Genomic DNA, 26,608 nt, shown 5'->3' on the forward strand with positions numbered 1-26,608 from the left:
ACTTTATAAAGTCATAATAACTTAATGTTGGTGAAATATATCTAATGGACAGGTTTGTTAAGCTGAGCTTTTAAATGAAGGTGATAGAGACCCAGAGACTTTTAACTCTCTACATTGCAAACCAAAAGCTTCCTCTCTTACTATACCGTAGAAGCTAAATCTTAATTTTGCATAAACCCTGGAAGTTTGGATTACTTCTGTTGGTTACTCACAGATGTTCTTGCAAAACAAAGGGCACTTGCCTCCATGGGTGGGAATATGAGTAAGACTGGGAGTTAGACTTCTCCGTATGTGAGCTCTGGTCTTTATGAGTTTAGAAATACTGGTTTGCTCTAAATTCTTAATTACATCTATAATGTTTGGGAGAGGAGATGATAGAGTAGATTGAAAAGGAGATTGAAATCATTCATGCATTCTTCCATCCATCAACTATTTATCAAGTAACTAGTGCTTGGAAACCATTGTTTTAGTGATGACCTTTAGACTTGAAAAACAACAACAAAAAACAACATCACAGAACTGAAATATTCACGTATGAATCATACGTGACTTGATGTTCGAAGATAAGAGTCAAGTAAAAAATTGAAATTAAATGGCTAAGTGCTTCACACAGCCTTACTTTGTGGAAAGGTAAAGGAAAATACAATTTGAGGGGCACTGTTAGTTATTGAGAGTCTACTTTGGGGTGGGTTCTTTACTAGTTATTTTTTAGACATTGTTTCATTGCATCTTTAGACCACAAGAGGTAGGTGTGTGCTGTATGACGAACCGTGGTGGGACAAAGCTGATGAGCAGGCCACTGCTTTTGTCCTCGAGGAATTTATACTCTAGTGGGGACAAGCATGGATAATTTTAAAATAACACCTAAATTCCCCAAGAATATTAATCCATACCTATTAATCTATATGAAGTGAAGGAGGTCACATGCTAGACATAGCTGACTCAGTCCACGCCAAGTCAGAGACACCCTGTTTCATCAGAATGGATGTGTGTGAGGCTAAATCATTTTTCCAAGGTCAGTGACCTGAGAGATATTCTGTGCTTAGGGTTGTACAGAATGAGAATGCTGGGGGCAGCAGATACAGGCGTGTTATTCAATACCTGAAGAAGGGCAAACAGTGAAGGACCTGAACCAGCTAGGGGTGTCCCCTGTAGCCTTGAAACATGATGGTATTGGGACATATTCCTAATGGGAGTTAGTAAGAGTTATAATGGGGTATCTACCTGCCATGTCTTTTGGACTTAAAACTAATAAGTAGTCACTCCAAGACACAGAGATAAATGACCAAGGTTACACAGCCAGTAAGTGTCAGGGCCAGGATGACTCTTGAGTTCCTGCTCTTAGCCACGTTATTAAAGTGTGCACTTAGTCACCAGAATCATCCTAGGTTTAAAAGAGGATGGGAAGAGGAAACTGAGGTTTATGGAGATTAAGGTATGACTCCTTGCTTGAGGTCATACAGCTCTTAAGTGTCAGAACCCGCTGGGTTTAAATACAGATTGATTTTGCTCTAAACCATGCCACACTTTGGTTAATTATTGTCAGGAAAAACATCTTTTTACTTCAACCTTGCCAAGTGTAGGTTAGTTTTTCTGGCATATAAATTGTCCAAATTCGCATGGACAAGATTGAATAATTCTTTTCAAGAGTGCAGCTGGGAAGACGACTTGAGTATTGCTTTTGGGGTTAATTTGTTCTGGCAGGCCTTTCAAGAGCTGGTATTGTGTGCTAGAGGAGAGATAATAAAGGATAGTAACATCTTCCTGGCCCAACTCAACATTTATTTGTGTTCTCTAGTAGAGAACTATGTAGGCTCAGCTTAGTACTGGGCCCATCACTTGAGCGACTTATACTTTTATTCCTTTAGAAAAACTTTGACCTTCTTTCTTAAGGCATCTTGACAGCCTGTTGAGAGCTAAGTGGCATCTGGGTGAAATCAGATGTCACAGTTTTCATGTCAAATGCCTGCCTGTTTCTGAAGGCTTTCGCTCTCTTTCCAGTGGACAGTATTAGGTTTGTATTTGGGCTACTCACTAGAAACTAAATCCTGAGCTTATTGCTAGGTAGGTTACTTTGAAACATACATGATACCCACGGCATTTTAGGCAGTATTTGAGGGCAGAGCTACTTATCCATGAACCTGACCCCGATTTTAGAAAAACTATCTGAGGCACTGATCCCCAAATACCTGCATTCTGGTGCTCTTCAGTAGCAAAACTTTTACTGATTGTGGCAAGTAGGAAAAACACATGTTAGAACAGTGTAGTGATCTAGCAAAAGTTTCATAAAATTTACTAAAGGACTGACCCTTTAACTTAATATTCCTACTTTTTTTTTGTTGCTATTTAAATAGCCTTTCTTTTTTAAGTGATCATGATGAGAGACATAAAAATACATATATCTGTCATAAGTAACACTTGGCAAACCCTCTACTTGTGTTCTTCTCTCCTCCAACCCTTGATTTTACTTAGTAGAAATTCCCGATGTCTTGGAACCACAAGTCAAAAGTACCTAAAGAGAATATTTCATTGCTTCCCCTGAATTCTTCATCAGATTTTATCTTCAGGAAAGGAACATATTATTTAAGCTTCATGAAATGATTACTGTTTCGTCTTTAGTCTTCATCCAACCTTGTTATGAGAAACGGCCATAAAAAGATAGTTTTGCAATCTCATATTCAAAAAGTATTTTTCATCTCATTTTCAACATGTTCCTTACATATAAGGATCCACAAAATGCTTTCTTCCTAGAACTCAGTGCCAACAAAATCTGCCTCTCAAATGAACTTGCTTGCAAAGAGGACTGTGAAATCCATCACAAAATTTTAGCTGAATGCTACATTTGATCCTCCATTGCAGAACTGTCATACCATTTTCTTAGTACCTTTCTTTCCTTTAAACGGTTTCTGATCTCTCTTTCAGAAATTTGTATCTTTGCCCTCATTCCATTTTAAATGTTCTTGTAAAATTTCTCAAATCTATTCTTAAGCTTTAGGTTGACTTAGGTAAATAGTCAAAAATAGTAGATACTCAGTGACAAGAGCTGAGAGTGTAGAGAAACATTTTGATGAGGTTGTAGAGCTTGGGTAATGCTCAAATCAAAGTTATACGCTTTTTCCTCCTGACACCTTCTGTATCAGCCTCATTAGCATTTTTCTCATATGATTGTGCCAAGTGGTAGTCATAGAAGGAAGATGAGGATGACTTAGCTTCTTGGGGTATGTGTCAATTCTGAGACACTGACAATGAGGCTGTCATTCTTTTTCCTCAGGTTTATAGTCAGTGTGAAGTACAAAGTATTGTTTCTTTCTTCCCTGGAATTTAAACTGCTTCTTCCAAATTGTGATTTAAAATGTGAAGAGTTATCCTGGGTTCCGCTTGAAAATGCATAGGGAAAAATTGATGTGTCTTGAGAACAGTACAGAAGTGAGCCTCCAGCTAGCTTGGTGTTACCTCACCTACTTGCATGGCTGCACAAATGTTTCCTTTAAGTTTTTAATGGATGATTTACAGTTAAATAGATAAAAATTCAGTAAGCAGTACTCTGTCATCATAAGGGAAGCTGATGTACATTTTTACTTTTGATTTTCATGGTGGATTACATTGTGGTATCCATTATGAAACATTGTAGAGTGGTGGTTATGCATTCCAAAAGAGAAGAGAATGACTTCATTGAGTAACCTACTGGACTCCATGTCAAGGGTTGTCCATACATTATTTTATTTGTCATAATTTCATGAAAATATATTATCTTCATTTTTTGTGTGTGTTGGAAAATGAGGCTCAGAAAAAGAAATTGCCCAATAGGATACAACTAGTGATTTGTAGAAGTAAAATGTGTCTGTAGATCTGTCTGATTTTATTTACTTATTTTTTTAAAGATTGTATTTATTCACGAGACACAAACACACACAGAGAGAGAGAGAGAGAGAGAGGAAGAGGCACAGGCAGGGGGAGGAGCAGGCTCCATGCAGGGAGCCTGATGTAGGACTCATTCCCTGGTCTCCAGGATCACACCCTGAACTGAAGGCGGCGCTAACCGCTGAGCCACCGGGGCTGCCCTGTCTGATTTTATTTGATTCCAGAAACTACACCCTTATCCTTTAGAATAAAGTTGTACCTGAGTTGGGTATCTGAAGTCTTTAAGCAGCATGCAAGGGGGGGGAAGTTGATGGTGTCTGTTATTGTATTACAGATCTGTTGTCACCAAGCCGTACAAAGACTCACCTACCTGAGCCAGCCCATCCTCTTGTTAGAACTTCCAGAGCTCTTTGGATACTGTGCTTGTCATCTTTGGGATAAACAAAGTAAAGAAGCCTTAGATTTGTTAGAAGTCCTCTTTCTCCCAGTGGCCTGTAGTGTGACATCTTATATGTTCATTTGGGAGAAAAAAAAAAAAAAAGAAAGCAAAAGTCTTACTGTGCGCAGAGTACTGTGCCATATTCGTGTCTTTATGATACTATAATAAGTGCCTGGCTTCATTTCTCATGGAATTCATTGTTTATTGGGATAAATAGTAAGCCAATAAACACACAATTCATTAATTAGAAGAGTGATAAATGTTCAAGATGTGGAGAGTGGACAAGATCAAGATGTTATGAATGTGTAAGTAAAAAAGGAGAACTAATAAGTTCAAGATTGAGTAGTGGTCAGCTGACTGAGGGGAGTGGAATGAGCCGAGCATGCCAGGCAGAGGTTCCAGATAAGTTACAGGATAGTTGCATGGAAGTAAACAACACGTCTGCTAGGTTGCAAGAGGCCAGGATAAGAGGATCATGGTAACCTGGGCCATCAGACACTTTTAGTTAATACTTGCGGTAGCTCTGAATTTCATCCTTTGTCCTCAATAGTTTTGTACCTCATAGTATAAACTGGCATAGTACCTGCATATAGTAGGGGTCACATGTGTTTTCCCCGAATTTTCATTATTAGTTGCTATGTAACCATTACCAACCTTAGTAACAAATAATTAACCACTTATTAATTATTTGTCATGGTTTTTTGAGTTGACTGGGCTCAGCTGGGTGGTTTCAGGAAGTCCAGGTAGAAGCTCTAGGACGTTTTCCCCCTGGTCTTACAAATCTCAGCACTTGACTCTGGCCACATTCTTTTAGTCCGAAAATCACCAAGGCCAGCTCATTGAAGGGAAGAGGAAGTAGACTTCACCTGTTTAGGAGGGAATGTTCTTCACATTGCAGAAGAACATGCCAGGAAGAAGGCACTGTTGCCACTATCTCTGAAATACACAGTCTGCCATGCAGAATAAAGGGATTGGATGGTAGTCAAGGCTGAGATACACTCAGGAGGCTGATTTGTCTGCTCCTTATGGTCTCTAGTTTCTAATTTGATTCATATTTTAGGAACTGCCAAGATTAGATATGTCTTTTAATCAGACCCTACTCTGATCCATTTAATTCCTGTGAGATGGTATTACAGAATACATCCGTGCCAAGGATTTTTGTTTTACTTATATAATTTCTCTAAGTTTTTAAAAAAGATTCTAGTAAAATCTAGACTATAAGAGCTTCCTATCTGTTACATTAGGTTGTGGTAAGGTTGCCAATAACTTACTCATTTGTTCAACAAACAACAATAACGACAGCAAAGGCTTAGGGTGCTTATTGTAGGTCTGAAGCTATTCCTCTATTCCAAGACCTATATATATAGTAATCTTTACTAACGGTACTGAGGGCCAGCTGAGTGTGCCAGGCAGCATGTTCTGTTCTGGGGATGTGAATATTAACAGAAAAAGGTGCGGTGCCACCCTACGGAGTTTCTAGTATAAGGGAGGGGTTAGACTCATTCGTTAAACGTTCCCACGAATGTGAACTTACATGTCAGATACAAAAGCTTTTGATGAGAATAATGGCTTAACAAAGATACACAAGTACCTACTTTGTGCCAGTCTAGGATAATATAAATTGATAGATGGTAGTTTCTACTATGGAGGATATGTAAGGTCATTACTTATGTGTTTTGGGGAGTTTGGGAGTGACCTAAATAATTGTAAGATTCTGGCTTAGTAAACTTAGGAAAGAAGCTAAAATATGGATTTGATGATGACATTTTTTTCAGTGCTTTTGAAGAGTTCGTTCCTTGTATTAATTTGCATGGACAGTTGTGACTGAAGCACGATGGATATTGGTTTAAAAATGGTGTTTTTTAGCAAATTCTGTAATTTTTATGACAAATCTGCCCTCTTTCCCTCCTAGAGAATAAAAGAAAGTAAAGTTTGTTCTCTTTCTGATTCCATAATTTAGAGAGAAATGTTTCTATCCCATGGAATAAGGAAAGACATTTCTCTGGTGTTTATGCTTGAAAAACAGGGATATTCTTTAACAGGTACAGTGGCTCTCTTTACAAAACTAAAACCTATATATTTAGAGCCAAGAAAATCTGGCTTTGAATTTCATCTCTACCTTTTCCCTGATCAAACATTCTTAGGTGAGTTGCTTACCACTTCTGAGGCTCCATTTCCACTATCTGTAAAGTGGGGTAATAATATTCTTATATAGACTACACAGCACTGTGTAAAGCATTACAGTATCACAGAATTATCATTTAATACTATTTGGTAGCAATTGGGACCATAGAATATTAGGTTGCTAGCTGAGACAAAAGCCTTTGTATCTCATGTATTTCTTTTCTTTTAAGGTCAGTAATTGACTTCAAAAGAATATTGGACCTTGAGATCAATTGGACCTTGAGATCAATATTGGACCTTGTTGTTAGGGCTGGTGGCTATTTTGTATGTGAAATCACCTTTATTTTTTTTTAAGATTTTATTTATTTATTCATAGAGCTGCAGAGAGAGAGAGAGGCAGAGACACAGGCAGAGGGAGAAGCAGGCTCCATGCAGAGAGCCTGACATGGGACTTGATCCAGGGTCTCCAGATCACGCCCTGGGCTGCAGGCGGCGGCGCTAAACCGCTGCGCCACCAGGGCTGCCCTGAAATCACCTTTAATATAGTCTTTTGAGTACTATATTAATTTGATCATCTGTGGTTTTTGTGACTAATCAGGTTATTTTTCTTCTAGGATCATAATTTCAGAGTAATACACAGAGTGCTTGTTATCCAGATATAGAGTTAGCTAGAGAGCAAAAATTGTTATAACATTAAGCTCTTTACTGATATTTATCTCAAAAAGTAGTCTCCATTCAGACATCTCTTATGCTTAATGATGTCATTTTTACCTATATGTGATACCACATTCCACAATGGGCAGTTATTTGTTGAAATATAATATAAATTCAGTGTGAGTCCTTGGGAAATGAAATACCATTTTTTTTGTGTGAATCAGAAATGAACAATGTCTTGTAAATGTTTTCATGCAGTTTTGTTAGAAAAATAATGCCTTTGAAATTTATATACAAATTATTTTTGGTCAATTTAAAAATATATAACTTATTTTCCTTATTTTTGTTTTTTTGGTTTAATTTGTAGCAATCATTATTTATAATATACTGATATATTTACATATTTTAGTTGCTGTTGGTAAAATTATCCTGTAATACAGAGTACTTATTTTATATTAAATTAGAACTTGGTATCCAGTTTACCAGACACTGTGGTAAAGAAAGATAGAGATCAAGAAAAGAAATTAAATTTTGAGGGATAAGATTGTTTTTAGGAAGTTTTAAAAATGGATTTCCATTTCTTATTTATGTTAGCTTATTTATACTTATTTATCATAGTTTATTTATAGTTAATTGACAAGACATACCAAAAAATAAGGCAACTTCTTAAAAAATAGTTATCAGTTTACTATGAATTTTTGTTAATGAATTTGAATTGTTTAGTCATCAGTACTCTTAGGTCAAGATCCAAGTTTGAAGAAGACCCAGAGAGGATTGGATAAAATATATCTTCTAATTTTTCTTCTAATTATATTGACTTTTTAATATCTTGCCCTTGTTGCAAACATTTCTGTTTAAATTATACTCAGTTTTTATTCTGGCCAGCAGTTCACAAAAAAGTTCACAAACTTCAGAATCACTTGGGGAACTTCATAAAAGTGCCAATTCCCAGACCCCACCCAGTCCAATTAAATCAGAATCTTTGATTCAGGGTGATTAAGGCCCAGGCCTGGCTATTTTTAAGACGTGTCCAAGTGACTTTGATGTATGGCAAGGTTGAGAACTACTGATTAGCAGATCTTGACAGCGATCACTCACAAGGGGGCCCTGGGATGGCAGTTACAACCTTCCATCTCTTGGAACCCATTGTTTCAAAAATGTCTGCATCATTATTCTGTTCTATACTCTCAGCTGTTCTTCCCCTTGCTCCCATGTAGGAGATGTGTCGTTGTTTAGAGCACAACTGGCCCCAGGATGCAGTTTTAGCAAGATTCCAGCTTGGCTACCATTATTGACTGGAATTGCCTTCTATAGAGCCAAGCCATTTCTCTTTCAAACAACTTTAAACCTAGTATCATTGTAGATTGGGGAGGGTGAAACAGCTACCTAATTTTCTCTGTACCCCAGACCCTGGTGTAGCTTTTTAGCTATTATATATCACCCTTGAAATGGACTGTTCTGAGGTCATGCTGGGAATTTTGCTGGTTTTACATCAAGGAGCCACCCAGATAGGCTGTGAAGTGAAGAGACCCAGCTGCTGAGAATGATGAAGCTGCCAGTAACAGCTTTGGTTCCGAATCCTGGAACCTTGTCTGTCTTGTTCACTGTGGGGTCCCTGGCTCCCAGAACAGTATAACCACAGAGTGGGCACATGATGAAAACTTGTTGAATGAAGGCATGAAGCATGAAAAGCCTAAGTGCTTAATGGCTTTGGGAAAGGCTTTTCTCCCACCCCCATACTACTGAATGATTATAATAATAATTCTTACTATTGAGTGCTGTTTGGTATATCACACCATGTACTACACTACACGTACACCCACATACATGGGCACATGCACATGGATGCAGAAATACAAATATGTTGTTTCCCATTAACAACTCCTAATAATCCTATTACATAATTGCTAGTATCTGTTACTATTCTCAGGTCATGATTGGGGAAACTGAGACAGGCCAAATGGCACAGCCCGTTAAAAGCAGAATGGGCATCGAATTTCTCATCTTCTAATTCCAAGGCTACATGATAAAATCACCATATGATACTAATAGTCTCCCTATGTCTCTAGCTTTAGTTTCGTTAAACATTTCCACAAGCACCATCCCTTTATAGCAGGTACCACTCTCAGAAGTTGTGTTATTCCTACATCTCTTCACTTGCCTGCCTCTGTTGGCATCTAAGTTCCACAAGAGAAGGATGTTGGTCTTCTAGCGCCTAGAGAGTGGTTAAGTGCTTGCTGGATGAATGGATGAATGAGCCCCTTCTCATCCATGGTCCTTGTTTGATACGCACCATGGTCTAGTTGCTCAGTCAAGACAGCTGGGCATTATTGTTGATCAGTCAGGTTATATTTACCTCTCAAATGTTACTCAAATCTATGTTTTTCCCTCCATTCCTCATGCTACTCCATTAATTCTAGCACTTACTCTTTCTTCTTTTGTGGTAGCAGTCTAATCTGTTTCCCTGATTTGAGTTACCCTCTGATTCACAGAATTTCTAGTGTAGTGGTTCCCAACTGGGAGAAATTTTACCCCCCAGGTGAAATTTGGCAATGTCTGGAGACATATTTGGTTGTCACAACGGGGGTTGCATCTAGTTGGGAGAGGCTAGGGATGTTGCCAGACATCGCACAATGCACAAGACAGTCCCCTCAAATGAGGAATTACCTGGTCAAAGTGTCAACAGTGCAGATACTGAAAAACACTGTTCTAGAGAAAGCTTGCTAAAACTTCATTCTAATTTATGTGTAGTCAAACCCTTTCAATGACTGGCCTCTGCCAATAGTGTAAAATACACTATTTTACAATAGTGTAAAATATGTATGCTACGTTCATAGCACGTAGAGTATAATTATGATTTGCTTAGTCCTTACTACTTCAGCAATATCTCATTCTTCTGCCAAATATGATGAAATTCCAGTTACTTGAAGCAATTTGCATATTCTTGAAAACTTATTGGTATTTCCTATTATTGACTTGTTAAAACTCTGAGGCAAGCTTCTGCGATGTCCTCTTACCCTATCTAGGTATAGTCATTCAGCAAATACTGAGTGCTCAGTGTGTGGACACTGTTAAGCACCGAGGATGCACAAGTGAGTAAAGAAAACATAGTCCCTCTTATTCGGAGCTTCTCATCTTTATGTACTGTAGTTAGCTGAGACCTATATAGCACTCAGAGCTGTCGCTTCAACATTATTAGACCATTAAATACAATTCAGTTGTCCCTGCAGATAAAACGAGCAATACTTAAGTCATTCTCAGTTCATAGCAAATTCGCATTTATCTAAAAATGTGTGTTTTAAGCAGTTGGTTTCTCCAAATCAGGTTCCACATGAGATCCATTCATTGTATTTGATTATGTCCTTTATCTGTTTTAAGTCTTTTGGGTTCTTTTAATCTAAAAATCATCTTTCCTCCCTTCCCTTCCTTTCCTTCTTCCCTTTCTCCCCTTCCTTTCTTTTTTAAGATTTTATTTTTTTATTCATGAAAGACAGAGAGAGAGAGAGAGAGAGAGAGAGAAAGGCAGAGAAGCAGGCAGAGGGAGAAGCAGGCTCCATGCTGGGAGCCCGACATGGGACTCGATCCCAGGTCTCCAGGATCACGCCCTGGGCTGAAGGTGGCGCTAAATTGCTAAGCCACCTGGGCTGCCCTCTCCCCTTCTTTCATTCCTTCTTCATCCCTCTTTTCTTTTTTTTTTTTACCCCTTCTTCTCTTTCTCCCATTCTGTTTTGTGGAAGCCATCAGTCAGTTGTCCTGTAGAAAGTCCTACACTTTGGAGTTTAGATTTCTGACTGCTCCTTTGTCCAGGTATTTAACTTATTCCTCTATTCTTCATGTTCTCTTATATACTGGAAATTAGAAAGTTTTAATTAGATGTATGTACTTTTTTAGCAATAATAATTCATAAGTGCTGTATTTCAAATTTCATCATATAGGTGGTAAATAATGTGTGGTTGTTTCACTTTGAATAATGCTTAGATTGGGTTCAGGTGGTGACAGGTGCCAACCTGGTATCTTCCTTATAAACTTTCCTATCAACTCTGTACCTAATGGTTTCAGCATCCACTGAGGACTATTGCATGAATTAGTTAGAATTTAAAAATGTCTAATTCTTCCATTCTGTTTGCATTTAGTGGGTAGAATTTCTCTATATAGAACTTGCATCATGGTTACCGTGTAATATAATTTAAACAAGAGCAGCAGCATAAATTTTAATTTTCCTCTGTAATCATTAATTTTCAGAGAAATAATTTGCTACCTTAACATTCTCTGGTGGTATCCAATTAACTTTAATTTGTTTTTCTCTTTATCCTTCTTCTTAATTTTCTTCTGTAAGTATTATTATGACCTAATAGCCCCTTTATGCCTGTTACCTCTTTTTAAATGCATGAGGCTCTAATACTTAGTACAAACCTTTGTATATAAGCAGTGGATAGTTATGGTTTTTTATGAAAATTAAATCTTTGTTTTAGAATTCAGGAAAAATTTTATTAGAGAATAAAATGAAATAATTGTGGTTACTTAAGACAATAATCCTGTGCCCGATTTCTTGCCTCAGCAGACACAGTCTTACAACTACTAGACAACAGGCTAGATGGTGTTGTTGTTGCAGATTTACTTTTGGCCATAATATCCATGAATTATTTACAATTATACTCCATTGGAATGTGCAACTTGCTAGATAATTTACAGGTGTCTCAGAAATCATACTCTTGGTAGGAGCCCTGGGGATGATTATGGGTCACTTTGGAATCTCTCTAACATTATATAATTTCCTTGTGTGAACAAGCAATAGAGAACCTTGGTCAGTGACATTTTCTAAATGAGCTGATTAGAAGGGACTTAGCCAAGTTAAAACAGGACCGTTCAGTTCAGAGTAGTTTGAAACTTTTGTTTTGCACTTGATTTCCTAGATATTCTTTATCAAATCTTTTGATCTCCATTTTCCCCCTTTACTTCACATTTAACAAATGGTGTTTATGTCAGTCTGCTTGTCTTCAGAGATATGGTATAGTTTATTAATTAGTGTCATAAAAATGCATAAGTAATAATTGAGTTTTCAATAATCTATTCCTGTATATGTTTTGCGACCAAATAATTTCACCTGGTTGGTGTGCACTTAGAGTCTTTCTGTGCTATTAGTGGACTGATACATAGTTGATTACAGCTTAAATTACCTTTCATTATTGGAAGCTGGAACACAAAGAATGATGTAGACTTTTTTGTCATATCTCAATTTGAAAAATTATAATGAATATAGTTATGTGAACTGGCAGTAATGATGGAATCATTGAGCGGTGCCTGTCCTTGTCTGATCGCTTACACCAGTAAGGTTTCTTTTGTACCAGTTATTTTCTTTTTATTAAAATTGGCTATATCTTTGGATTATCTGCTTTAAAATATTTTTAAAGCTTATACAATTATTTAAATAAAAATGACCTCAGTTTATTGATTGCTTACTATGTTCTTGGTCCTAGGATATTGTACCTAACTTAGAAAATGTGCTTTATAATTATTTAATTTTTAAAAACAGCCTAATGGGTTTCTAGAAGAAAGTTCAGTTTTACAGAGGTTAAATAATTTTCCTACAGAGGTTAAATAATGACAGAGTGTACCATATATGATTAGAGGTAAAGCTAAGATTATCTAAAGTCTGCTTGACTCTAAAGTTTATGCTCTTAAATATAAGCTACTGTCATCTTTGAAAAAGACAAATTCTTTTTCCATAGAGAACTATTAGGTCATCTTTTCCAACCAAAATAAATGGTTGCTTACATAAGTGAGCATATATTTGTAAGTATGCACATATAATGTGGCCCGTAATAACCCAGAAACTCATTAGTGTCAGAGCAGCATAGGATGAAACAAATTGAATAGCCCAAAATAATTAAAAATATATTCTACTCTTGCTCTGATCTTCAACAAACATTAAAAGAACCTGAAGACATAGCTCACAATCAGCATTTATTCAACTTCTCTTTTCTCTTACAGCTCTTTTCTTTAAATCCCCCAAATTCCTTGTCACAACCAGCCTTTAAAAAATATCCCCTTTCCTGTTTCAGTTCTTTCAGTTTGGGAAAGAATTCCTTTTCCTTTTTCTTTCTTTCTTTTCTTTTTTCTTTCTTTCTTTTTTTTTTTTTAGGGAAGAGGTAAGGGGAAATCAAACACTTGTGGTTTCAGCAGTGGCTTTCAAACTTTCTAGACCACATGTAATAAGGTAATAAGTGGAAAGTGTGAGAAGATAATGCAGTGGGCTTTGACACTTCTGTTATTCCATTCCATTCTGGTCTGCTCTTCCCTTCTATCCCCCTCTACTTAAGAATTTTGGTTATGGGGCGCCTGGGTGGCTCAGTGGTTTAGTGTCTGCCTTTGGCTCAGGGCATGACCCCAGGTTCTGGGATCAAGTTCAGCACTGGGCTCACTGTGAAGAGCCTGCTTGTCTCTCTCTCTCTCTCTGTCTCTGCCTCTCCTGTGTGTTTCTCATGAATAAATAAATAAAATCTTAAAAGAAAAAGAATTTTGCTTATGACCAGTTGATTTTAGGATTCATCAGTGGTCATGAACAGCGTTAAGAAACGGAGAGAGATGTCTATGAACGTGGCTGAATTACTAATTTTCCTTCTATCACACATAAAAATGCATGTCGCATTAATTACTTTGCTAAGAACTACTTCAGTGGGAATTTATATTTTGAAAAGTCATATTAAAGTAATTATCAATGAAACAAAAAAAGGGTAATGATTAGGTCAGAGGAAATGAAGTAAAACATTTAGAAAATAATAGGATTAAGATGGATAATGGATTTAGTATATTTTGTTTCATTTAAATTTGTTTTGTAGAGTTGTTTGATAATACAGGAGGCTTGATGAAAAGGATAAAATACAAACAATTTTAATAGTAAAATGACAGAGATGTTATAAGTATTAATATGACTTTTTTTAAAAAAGATTTTATTTATTTATTTATGAGAGACACAGAGAGAGAGAGGCAGAGACCACAGGCAGAGAGAGAAGCAGGCTCCCCACAGGGAGCCTGAGGTGGGACTCAACCCCGGGACCCCAGGATCACGCCCTGAGCCAAAGGCAGATGCTCAACCGCTGAGCCACCCAGGAGTCCCTTAATATTACTTTTTATGACAGACCATGAGAAGTGTTGAGAACGTAGAGAAATTGGAAACCTCATATATTGCTAAAGGGAATGTAAAACAATGCAGCTGCTTTGGAAAACAACCTAGCACTCCTTCAAAAAGTCAAACAGTTGACATTTGGTGCAGCAAATCCATTCCCAGGTATATAGTTGAGAGTAATGAAAATGTATGTCCACACAAAACTTGTTCACAAATGCATGTTCATAGCAGCATTATTCATGATAGCCAAAAATTGGAAATAACCCAAATATCTGTCAAACGATAAATAAAATATGGTATATTCACTCAATGGAGTATTATTCAGCAATAAAAAGAAAGGAAGTGCTGATATATGCTACAAGACGGATGAATCCTAAAGGGATTATGTCAGCTGAAAGAAGCCAGTCACAAAGAACCACATGTCCCATGATTTCCTTCTCTTGGAAAGCCCAGAATAGACGGATTTATAGAGATAGAAAGTGGATTAATGGTTGCCAGGCTGAGGGTAGAGTGGGCATGAGCAGTAGCTGCTAAGGGCTTTCTGTTTTGGGTAACAAAAATGTTATAAAATTAGATCATGGTGATGGTTGCACAACTCTAGTAATATACCAAAACCCACTGAATTGTACATTTTAAATGGGCAAATTTTATAGTGTATGATTTATATCTCAATAAGGTTGTTGAAAAGGAAGTGCATATTTTAGAATTGAGTGGAAGTAATGAATTAAATGATAGTCTTTATGTTTTGGATATTGTTTACATGTTGATTTTTCATATTAGAGTTCTTGCTCAAGGTGCCTTCACATTCTAAAGAGCACAACCAGCATAGCTATTTGGTTTAACTTTGTATAAAATCTGCATTCATATGAATAGAGTCAACTAATAAAGACTGATATTTTCAGAAGGACATTTAAAACGAAGTCCAATAAAGTGGCAAAAATAGCTCAAGAACAGAGGGAAAGAAACTGTAAGCTGAATAGTTTTTATAACGTAGACAGTAGATTTCATGTTGCTAATTTTGATTCAGTATTTTTATAACTATACTTCAAAATTAACCTTTTATTTGCTCCCATAATTTAACTGGGGGCTGATACTTCTGTTTTGGCAGTAGTTTAATTGCAATCTGAGGTAATTCAGAGAAAGACACCAGGGTTTTCAGATAATTAAAAAAATCAGTTTATTTTTAAATAAACTTTGTGGTTTTTGGAGTAATTTTGTATTTATAGAAAAGTTGTGAAGAGAGTAGGGTTTTCAAAAAAGCCCTTACTGATGAACCTTAAGGTTAGCCATGGTATAAGGGACGCCTGGGTGGCTCAGCGGTTGAGCGTCTGACTTCCGCCCAGGGCGTGATCCCAGAGTCCCGGGATCGAGTCCCGCATACAGGCTCCCCGCATGGAGCCTGCTTCTCCCTCGCCTGTGTCTGTGTCTCTCATGAATGAATGAATGAATGAATGAATGAATGAATGAATCAATCAATCAATCTATCTATCTATCTTAAAAAGAAAAAAAAAGGTTAGCCATGATATAAATACTGGTCAAAACTAGGAAATTAGTATTAGCACATTGATACTAACTAAACTCCAGGATTTATTTGGAATTCAGTTTTTTCCATTGATATCCTTTTTTCTGTCCGTTGATCCGATCCAGGCTACAACACTGCATGTAATCACATGTCTTCTTAGTCTCCTCTGATTTGTGGCAATTTTTTTTCTTTCCTTGTCTTTGGCATGACCTTGACATTTTTCAGGGGTACTGGTCAGATGTGTTTTAGAATGTTTCTTAATTTATAAAAATATAGAGGCAAACCATAAGAGATTCCTAACTATAGGGAAGTGGGGTCGCTGGAAGGGAGGTGGGTGGAGGGGGATGGGGTAACTGGGTAATGGGCATTAAGGAGGGCATGTGGTGTAATGAGCACCGGGTGTTACATGCAACTGTGACTCACTAAATTCTACCCCTGAAACTAATAATATGCTATATGTTAACTAACCTGAACTTAAAAAAAGGGATATTCCTTTACTTAGTTTTGTCCTATATATTTTTTTTATCATTATTAGATCTGAACGACGAGGGTTGGGGACGAATATCACAGAGGCGAAGATCCCTCCTGCTTGCCTCGTGTCTGAGATACACGGCATCAACCTGACCTATTCCTGGTGATACTGATCTTGCTCACTTGTATAAGGTAGTTTTTGCTGGGGTTTCTTCACTGAAAAGTTACTATCTTCCCTGTCTGTGTCCTACTCTTTGGAAGTGAGGAACATAGTTTTATATGAAAAGAATGCTTTGTTTTATTTGTTTTTTATTTATTTTATTAGGCCCAAATACATCTTTTGAATCTGCATAGTAGGGAGGTTCTTTTTTTAATCTTTAATTAAAACATCTTATCCTTCCTGTGACAAATTAAAATGCTTCTTAAGCAAATTTTGATTTTCATAACAGACTGAAGATTCCACTATGTTAGTATTTTACTAGTGACAGTGAAGATGTTAACACAAGATGAAAATTCTCATGCCAGAGGGAATACATTTTTAGGGCAATCTAGTAATAAAGCTTTTCCATGAGTGTTGTTTGATACAAACAATAAGGGAAAAATACTATACCATAAATGGCATCTTGCATTGTGTCTGAAAAGATATGCAGCTCTACTTTTCATGTATATTTTTCATTCCGTTTATGGAATGTTCTTCAAAATATGAGTATTTTAGTTTTATTTACTCCATGCATTTTATACTATAAAGTCCTACTTCAAAAATTATATATATATTTTTCCCAGAGACGTTATGCTTTAATAACCTCCAAGACTTGTCCTATATAAAGCTAATTCCCATCCAGTGGAAGCTTGGTCCACTTCCTTCCTTCCTTCCTTTCTTCTCTAAGAACTGATTTCTTCAATTAATTTCTCTTTTTATTTAGTTGTCAACCTCTCATACATTATAGGCTTCTACACTGAGACTAGAAACAAGCTGTCTGGCTCAGCTTTAAAATGAGCATGTGTGCAGAGGCGCCCATATGTGTGTGCACGTGTGCACATGCACACAGGTTCTTGCACTCTTAGGCAAACACAAGTTTCTTGAGACCTAAGAGCTCATGGTTTCTCTGTCTCTGTCTCTGATTGTAGCTGTAGGTTTTTCAGTGCTCCTACATCTCTTAAGAGGTTATGTTTATACTTCATGTCACTGAATTGTACATTTAAAAAGTGACTAAAATGGTAAATTTGATTGTATTGTATCACATTAAAAATTAAAACAAACAATAGGTTACATTTAGTTCTTTTATGTCCCCACTTGCTGTCTTTAACCCCATTTCATTCTGAATTTTACTTTCTCCTGAAACTATTTTGTCTGTGCCACCAGTCTTCTCTAATTTTCAAATCAAATGGACTTTCTTCTTCTGGAGTTTGACAGTCACTGACATGCAGTGTGTATTTAATAAATATCAATTGATTGAATGTTGAAAGAACTTTTAGTTCTCCATAAAAAAATGTTTGGTATATAGAGAAATACCTCTCACAGATGTGCTTTCCTAATTTTCTTACTTTGTGATGACTAGTGACTCCTCCCCTCCCCTTTCTGTGTGGCACCTCCTCACACATGTGAAATGAAGCAGGAATATCTGGTATAGTCAGACAGTATTGTTACAGCTTTTGCAGTGTATATTTGATTACTGTGTATTTTTAGTTTGTGTTCCACTGATAATTTTAGTAACTGGTTTGGGGCCTGTTTGGTCAGTCCCCAACAACAATATCACTTTCCCTTTTCCCCTTTGGTCCTAGAAGGCAAATCTGTGCTTATTTTGGGCAATAGAAAATTGGACCAGGAGGTATGTACCTCTCCCAGAATAGGCTCCTTGTTTTCTTTCCTGAGAATGATCAGCTAGTCACCTGAACCAAGACATAGATACAAAAATGAGGCAGTAGTTGTATCCCAGGTCATAGAGTGGAAGTAAAGTAAGGTAGGTCAGGAGGCAGAATGGGTGACCAGCCATAGTGGAGTAGGGTTTTTAAGCAATGTTAGAGAGAGTCTTTGATCAACCTGTAACTTGAGAAAAAATTTTTAGCCCCAAACCCCAAACAAGGACTCACAGTAGGAAACTTCTGCATCTTTAATAATAACCAAGCTACTTTTCTCAGTGGAGTTGTATCTATGTTTGTGGGGTCCTAGTGGGTCTGCTCAGTGGTTACTTCTCTTTCTTCTCTCATAGTTATATCCCCCTTTAAACTTCTTTTATTTCAAGAGACATTGTAGAGGGAAATTGAATTATATATTCCTGTTGGAGAGAGATCCCTAGGTACAAGCTCAGTATTGTCAGCGTTTGGCTGGCCCAAGAATAATACTAATACATATCAATAATAAAGGCAGTATCAACACCCATTTATTGAGCCCAGACCTTGTTCTTGTGAGTCATCCAGGCATTTTGCAAATACTGTGAAGTCAGGGACCATGTCCACTATATCCTCATGTTTGGTAAAGTCACTAGGGTATAGAAGGCACATAAAAGGCAAGAATTTTTCTCATCTTCAGAGCAATCCTGAACAGTTCTATTATACTTTCTCTTCTACAGATGGAGAAACTGAAGCATACAAATAAGTAACTTGTACAAGACCATTCACTTAGTAATTATAGTGGTAGATTTGAGCTCAGTAGATACAGCTTCAAGGCTAGACATGTTTGCACTGTACCATGGTGGCAAGTAGGTAGATGGGGAAAATAATAAAGGTGTGAGCGAATGAATGAATTGCTGTAGCCCCTGTTTATTTGTATTTATTTCTCAGCCATCCGTAGGCGACCTTTGGTTAGAATAATAGAATTGTGCTTGCATCCAGGTAAAAATATGGTTTTGATTTCTGCTTTCTTATTCTTAAGATCCAAAGCATCTGTGGAGGTCCAAAAACAAAACAAAACAGTGGCACCACTGGACTCCAGGGATGTGCCCACACTAAGGAGCCAGCCTGCTTAGATTCTGTGAGATGTGAGAACATGTTCCAGAGGTTCTCAGAAATATTTTGTCACCAAGAAACTGGGCAGGGGTGGTGGTGGAGAGATGTGAATAGAAGATCATCCTGTCAGATGCCCACCTCACTCTTTGTGTCTTGTGAGTTCAGGTTCCAGATATGTTGGACTTAAGTAATTCTGCTCTTTGCTTTGTCTGGCCCAGAATTTGGTTAACCGTCCAAACCTGGGAGCTCACAAATCAAAACAATCAATTTCCAAGATGAGTAGCATATTTAAATTCAATTCCAGGAAGGTACTGGAATCAGGAGATATGTAATAGCGCAGGTCAGAACAAAAGACTGAAGATTGGCAAGGATGGAGAACGGCATTTCAGGCAGGAAATGTGTTTATTATTACACTTGAGTTAACTTTAAATTTTGATAGTTTTTTATTTCCTCTTTCTACCTTTTCTCTAGAAATTGCTAAGGAAATTGGACAGAAAGGAGAAGAGAAAAGGCCATAAATCATCTCTAAGTTTAATAATTCTTATTTGAAAATTTGCTTAATTGAGATATTAGAAATTTAGATGGAATCAAATAGGGAAGCAAAACTAAAGTAGCCACAACACCTTGAGTGACTTGAATGCCTTGTTGTGCCCCAGGGAGGCTTTTGTGTCTTTCAGAATCTTGCAAATTTGCAGCCTAAGAGAATTCAGGTGCGAGCAAGGTTTGTCGGATATTACTTCCCATTTGTTAGAGAGTTGAGTTGGTTAGCTGAAAATACGGTATTTTAGTTGCTAGGCAAAATATATCTGTTGTAAGCAGTAATGCTTTTACATAAATTTATCTGCGATTTTTGGAAGAAATTAAAATCAGCCTGTTCTCATTTACATCTCAAATGTATGCCGTTTGTGCTGATTCTAAAACATTGGTTATGACTCTATGTTATATTGTTAATTTACATGGTAGTTTACTCTTTATAGACCACTGGCTCCTGGGATTTGAAGCAATTTGAAAACTCTTTTTTTTATTTTTTTTTATTTTTTTTATTGGTGTTCAATTTACTAACATACAGAATAACACCCAGTGCCCGTCACCCATTCACTCCCACCCCCCGCCCTCCTCCCCTTCTACCACCCCTAGTTCGTTTCCCAGAGTTAGCAGTCTTTACGTTCTGTCTCCCTTTTTGATATTTCCCACACATTTCTTCTCCCTTCCCTTATTTTCCCTTTCACTATTATTTATATTCCCCAAATGAATGAGAACATATAATGTTTGTCCTTCTCCGACTGACTTACTTCACTCAGCATAATACCCTCCAGTTCCATCCACGTTGAAGCAAATGGTGGGTATTTGTCATTTCTAATAGCTGAGTAATATTCCATTGTATACATAAACCACATCTTCTTTATCCATTCATCTTTCGTTGGACACCGAGGCTCCTTCCACAGTTTGGCTATCGTGGCCATTGCTGCTATAAACATCGGGGTGCAGGTGTCCCGGCGTTTCATTGCATTTGTATCTTTGGGGTAAATCCCCAACAGTGCAATTGCTGGGTCGTAGGGCAGGTCTATTTTTAACTGTTTGAGGAACCTCCACACAGTTTTCCAGAGTGGCTGCACCAGTTCACAGTCCCACCAACAGTGTAAGAGGGTTCCCTTTTCTCCGCATCCTCTCCAACATTTGTTGTTTCCTGCCTTGTTAATTTTCCCCATTCTCACTGGTGTGAGGTGGTATCTCATTGTAGTTTTCATTTGTATTTCCCTGATGGCAAGTGATGCAGAGCATTTTCTCATATGCATGTTGGCCATGTCTATGTCTTCCTCTGTGAGATTTCTCTTCATGTCTTTTGCCCATTTCATGATTGGATTGTTTGTTTCTTTGGTGTTGAGTTTAATAAGTTCTTTATAGATCTTGGAAACTAGCCCTTTATCTGATATGTCATTTGCAAATATCTTCTCCCATTCTGTAGGTTGTCTTTGAGTTTTGTTGACTGTATCCTTTGCTGTGCAAAAGCTTCTTATCTTGATGAAGTCCCAATAGTTCATTTTTGCTTTTGTTTCTTTTGCCTTCGTGGATGTATCTTGCAAGAAGTTACTATGGCCGAGTTCAAAAAGGGTGTTGCCTGTGTTGATTTGAAGCAATTTGAAGAAGAGCATACTTATACTCTTTCTATAAAACTCTTGTTTTTTGATAATTTATTTTTTTCAGATAAAAGTTTTTATTTTTCTTTATTTTTAAGAGATTTTATTTTTTTATTCATGAGACACACACAGAGAGAGAGAGAGAGAGAGAGAGCCAGAGACACAGGCAGAGAGAGAAGCAGGCTCCCTGCAGGGAGCCCCACGTGGGACTTGATCCCATGACCCCAGGATCATGACCTGAGCCGAAGGCAGATGCTCAACCGCTGAGCCACCCAGATGTCCCAAAAGTTTTTATTTTCCCACTGAAATTTCCTTAAAATGATGATGAGTATCAACAGTAACAAAGAACAAGTAGTGTCTTGTATTTTCCACTTCCTAAGAATGTTCTCCCCAGTATTACAGAAGTATCCTGTAACGTGGTGTTTGAAACATTAAATGTTTGCGATTGCTGAAATAGGATTTTTTGAAGATCATTGAATGTCCCTTATTTTATATTAAATCAAGGCACTTGGGGTCTGTCTTTATATGTAATAGCAAATGCTTTAGGAAAAATGTGTTCTCCAAAATTTTCTTTTGTGTCAGTTTTGTGTCTATTCAACTTAATGACTATAAAAATGAAATAAAGCTATTTCTTTTTTTTTTTTTTTAAATAATTGATTTATTTTAGATGGTGTGCAAGTTGGTGGAGGGTCAGAGGGAGAGGGAGACAAGCAGACTCCCCACAGGACTGGAGCCCAAAGCTCCTGTCACTTGGAGCTCAATGCCAGGATCCTAAGATCATGACCTGAACTGAAATTAATAAGTTAGATGCTTAACTGACTGAGCCACTGGGGCTCCCCAAAGCCTTTTCTTTCCTGGGCATAAAGTCTACATTCATAGTGTTTTGGAAGTGGGTAAAAGTGCATTCTGAAGATGGACTTCCAGGATTCTCTACTACTTCAATCATTTACTAGCTCTGTGACTTTTAAAAAACGTAAACACCTGTGTTTTAGATTTTCTTTAACTGGTTATTATAATAGTACTAGTCTTGTTCTGAGGATTAAATGATATCCTGTTGATAACATGCTTACTTAGAACAGTATCTGACACATAGTGAACACTATTTCTGTAATAATTTGTCTTTGACGTTTTGTAATTTGAGTATTTATAATCAATATTTGAATTAGACCTTCTGATTCTTGATCAAGCAGGTTTTCATTTACTGTAGTTACTTTAGATCTTATTTGAACAATTTGTAAAGAATATTTTTTGAGAGAACCTGAAGATACTGTGCATGAGAATCAACTGTAAATATGCATACATACATACATATATATGAAATCATTTAGTTGCATTAATTTGAAATGTTAGATTATTTCAGCCTATTTTATTTGTTTGCAAGGTTTTCAGGTTAAAGTGCTTCCCTGTTTTGGAAATTCGTATGAGAATTGTGTGCTGTATACTATTTTTTTATTTTCCTTGTTATTCTTAGCCATGTCCTTAATAGATGGGCACTTTACAATTATAAAATCACTGAACTAGAATCATTAATCTTTCATTTTGGCAATTTATGTTTTCATATTTGTGCCCCTTCTTTAGAGGAATATTAGGAAAATAAGTTGTATGTTTAAAACTTATACAGTCTATTTTTATTTTATTTTCATAAGGCATAGGATGCAAAGCTCTGAGATATGGCAATAAAAATAATACGATTTTCTGACAAGTTGTACAGAAATGATATACTCTAGATAAATGAATTTTTTAAGGTGATTTTCCCTCTAGAATGCATTATTTTTTCCTTGTCTCCCAAAGCAGTTAGTAGTGAATATAATGTAAATTTTTCTTCATAATACAGGGTCATTATTAGGAATTTTTATTATACTGCTCAGTGACACAACACTTTCCTCAGGATATATTAAAATAGGTAGCCCTCCTTGACCATGTACTAAATGAGTCCAGACAGCTGCCTTTCTGTGAATTCTCATGTCCGCTGTTATTCCTTACCATCGGCAATGTGCCAGCTTCTAGAAAGCCAGTCCCCTTTATTTGTTGATACTGACTAGAAGCCATGCTCCCTGGAATTGTGTCTAAAATAACACTAGAAGAGAGCTTGAGTAAGGACTTGATGTTTTCTTCTGAAGTGTAATTTATGGGCTAAGGAGTTAGTGTAATAGATGAGATATTGACTCCTTAGAGAGCTCTGCTATAGGAACTAGTTTTGATGTCTGATACACTATACTAAGATACAATCAAAGAGCCTATTTATATTTTAAATAGATGGCTAAGTGAAGAACTTGAGTATAAATGTGAATGGTATGCAGATATTATTGAGTAGATTTGCTACATCAGCAATAGGAGGAATAGAATTCTGAATTTGTATATTAGATATCCTAAATATAATGATGTTAAAAGGAGGAACAGAATATAATACAGGTCATGAGAATCCCCATCCCTAGATATATTGCATAGTATAACTCGAGAATCACTCCAACTATTTTTAGTTAATGCTTTGGTAGTAGAGGTTTTATGGGCCAGGTGACCATTTGCAGACTTTTTTGGCTCTGCCTTTGGTCTCTACTTCACATATGAACATTGATGGATTTATTTAATCTAATTATTGTTTATGAGTTTACTCACTTCAGGGCATTGTGGGAGATACTGGAGAGGTAACTAAAAGATATATGGCCCCTGCCCTCCTGAAAAGAGGAGTAAAATAATCATGCAAAAGGATCCATATTTATTAATTATAACAAGTCTTAGAAATGTATTGGGTGCTTTGAATTTACATATTAGCAAGAAGAGATAATTTCGACTGGGAATTTAGAGATGAGCTGATGATCAAGTTGAGATCTGACAGGTGAAGAGAAACTAGAAAAAAACAGTACTTCTAACAGAGGAAGCAGTGTGGGAAAGATTGGCATTTTGTGAGAACTGAAAGAAGGCCCAGGAAACTGGAATGCAGTGAGCAAGGAAGAGTATCTGTTATGAGATAAAGATGGACATCTGTGCAAGTGTTGGGTCTGTAAAGGACCTTGGAGGCCATTGTAAGGGTTTTGAACATTTTTCCAAGTGTAAAGACATTGAAGAGTTTTAAGTAGGGGGATGGCATCATCAGAATTAAAAAAAAATTTTTTTTTCTTCTTTGCTATTCGCTGATGAATGGAAATTGGAGAAGGTATGAAGAAATGTAGAGACTGGGAGTGGCTATCAAAGCAATAGAAGGATGGTGAAAGGGATGATGGTTAAAAGTGGACAGAGCCAAGATATACAGACCAAGCCCTCAGTTCCATTATTGGTAAAATGGGAATAGTTGCTGTATTTTGTACAGGGTTCCAGGTTCAGTAAATATTAGCTATTATTATTTGTGTTATCTAGTGGAATTTGTACTGGTTGATAGTTAATTGAGAAAGCTGGTTAAAGAAGGCAAATAGTAAATAATATGTAAACATACTCTATGTTTTAACCTAAAACATATAAACACTCATTGCCAATCTTTTAATGCAGTGTTGGGGTAATTTGTTGAATATAAATCAGTGAATTGTAGTTCTCAACTGCTTTTGTTGGGTTTGGTTTTGTATGACCCACACCCATAGGTGTATCCTCTGATTTATAGTTGTGGTTCTTGTAAAGTCCAGCAAGAAATTAAAGACCTCCTTAGATGTCTTTATAAGACAAAGATGAGGAAGAGGATAGAGAACTTTCTTTTTTTTTTTTTTTTTTCCAATTTATCCTACTGTGTGGTTTAAAAATAGTTTATAAAGCAGTTTTCTCACGGGGCTCCTGGGTGGCACAGTTGGTTAAACGTCCGTCTCTTGGTTTCAGCTCAGGTAGTAATCTCATGTTCATGAGATGGAGCCCTGCATCAGGCTGTATGCTCAGCATGGAGTCTGCCTGAGATTCTCTCCCTCTCCCTCTGTTCCTCCCACTCATGCGTGCGCTCTCTCTCTCTCTCTCTCTCATTCTTTAAAATAAACAAATATGGGCAGCCCGGTGGCTCAGGGGTTTAGCTGAGCTTTAAAGGCGGGGCCTAATCCTGGAGACCGGGGATCGAGTCCCATGTCAGGCTCACGGCATGGAGCCTGCTTCTCCCTCTGCCTGTGTCTCTGCACCCCCCCACCCCCGTCTCTCATGAATAAATAAATAAAATCTTAAAAAAATAAAATAAATAAAATAAACACATCTTAAAATTTTTCTCTTTGAAGTTTTTAAAAATACTTTATGTAGTTTTATAGAAGTAAACTTTTTAGAATTTTACTGGTTTAGTAAAATTTAATTAAAATATATAATTTCAGTAATAAGTACATACTGATATAAACAGGTTTGTTAAAAAAAAAAAGTACAGCTGACTTCTGGCATGTGTATCATTTGACTGGAGGGAGTAATAACGTAGGGTGATACTAGAAATTAACTTTGTATTGGTGTAAGCATTCAGTGTGCCACGGCTGTAAGTCGGTGTCTTTTTATAGAAGTTATGGAGAATATCAGTAAATCTAACAGGTGATTGGAGAATAGTTAAAAGGGTTTTTACTAGGTTTTGGAAGTAGAATTGACAGGGCAGGCCTTGATTAGGGTGAGGGAAGGGAGAGTTCCAAGCATGTCTCCCATATTTCTGATGTAAGCAACCATTTGGAAGAAGGAATTATTTATAAAGATGGGTGGGAAGTTGGGGAATAGGCTCCAAATGTAGTTTTCAGCTTAAGATGCCTGGAAGGCATTCAAGCAGCATATTAAATAGGCCCTTGGCAATTCAGCCCTAGAGTTTAGAGAGATCTTGGCTGGCTTTGCTTTAGGAGCCGATGGGGAAGTGTGATAAAGGCTTGAACCAAGACGGAGTGGCCCATGTGCCAGGCTGGATTATACAGAACGTGGAATCATGGTGGCTGGAGGCCAAGTGGTGAGAGGGAGGGTCTGAATCGTCCATGTGTAAGGAGGCAGGATGATGTAGCTGCAGAAATGGAGCTGATTGCTAGGTACAGGGGTCAAAGTGAACCTCCAAGTGCAGAAACTAATCCGAAAATCACAGGGCTACAGAATTAAGAGATAAGGAAATAATGACAAGACACAAATGCAGCAGTAAAACTAAAAGCTGCTAGAGTGTTAGCATACTGTTTTTGTGTTGTAGTTCTTAAACAGTGTGTGGGCCAATGTGAGAGCTCCTCATCTCATACACAGTCACCAGACATAAACATTGATTTGGTTTCCTAGAAGTGTCAATGGACTTTTCATAGTGTAGCCCTTGGTGTGAGGGGGCTCTTGAAATCAGTGCTTTGCATTTATAAACACGTTAGTCTCTGGGAAGGGTGCTAGACTACAGAAAGTGACTTTGAATTCCCTAAAAAAGAGACTAA

At 37.2% G+C, this 26,608-nt stretch overlaps 1 protein-coding gene across 8 annotated transcripts in view; it reads left to right on the forward strand.

Moving 5' to 3' along the window:
* Nucleotides 1-26,608, forward strand: part of NAV3 (neuron navigator 3) — a 1,006,607-nt gene that overhangs the window by 341,893 nt on the left and 638,106 nt on the right. For 7 of the 8 annotated variants that reach the window (XM_077845591.1, XM_077845595.1, XM_077845596.1 and 4 more), the window contains one exon: nucleotides 16,262-16,389. The exons of the other annotated variant lie outside the window; for it this stretch is intronic. The gene's annotated coding sequence lies outside the window, so the exon portion shown is untranslated. The remainder of the gene's footprint in view (nucleotides 1-16,261; nucleotides 16,390-26,608) is intronic. 8 annotated transcript variants of the gene reach the window in all.

The sequence above is a fragment of the Canis aureus genome, chromosome 13 (genome assembly GCF_053574225.1).
Source record: "Canis aureus isolate CA01 chromosome 13, VMU_Caureus_v.1.0, whole genome shotgun sequence".
In the NCBI taxonomy this organism is placed as follows: domain Eukaryota; kingdom Metazoa; phylum Chordata; class Mammalia; order Carnivora; family Canidae; genus Canis; species Canis aureus.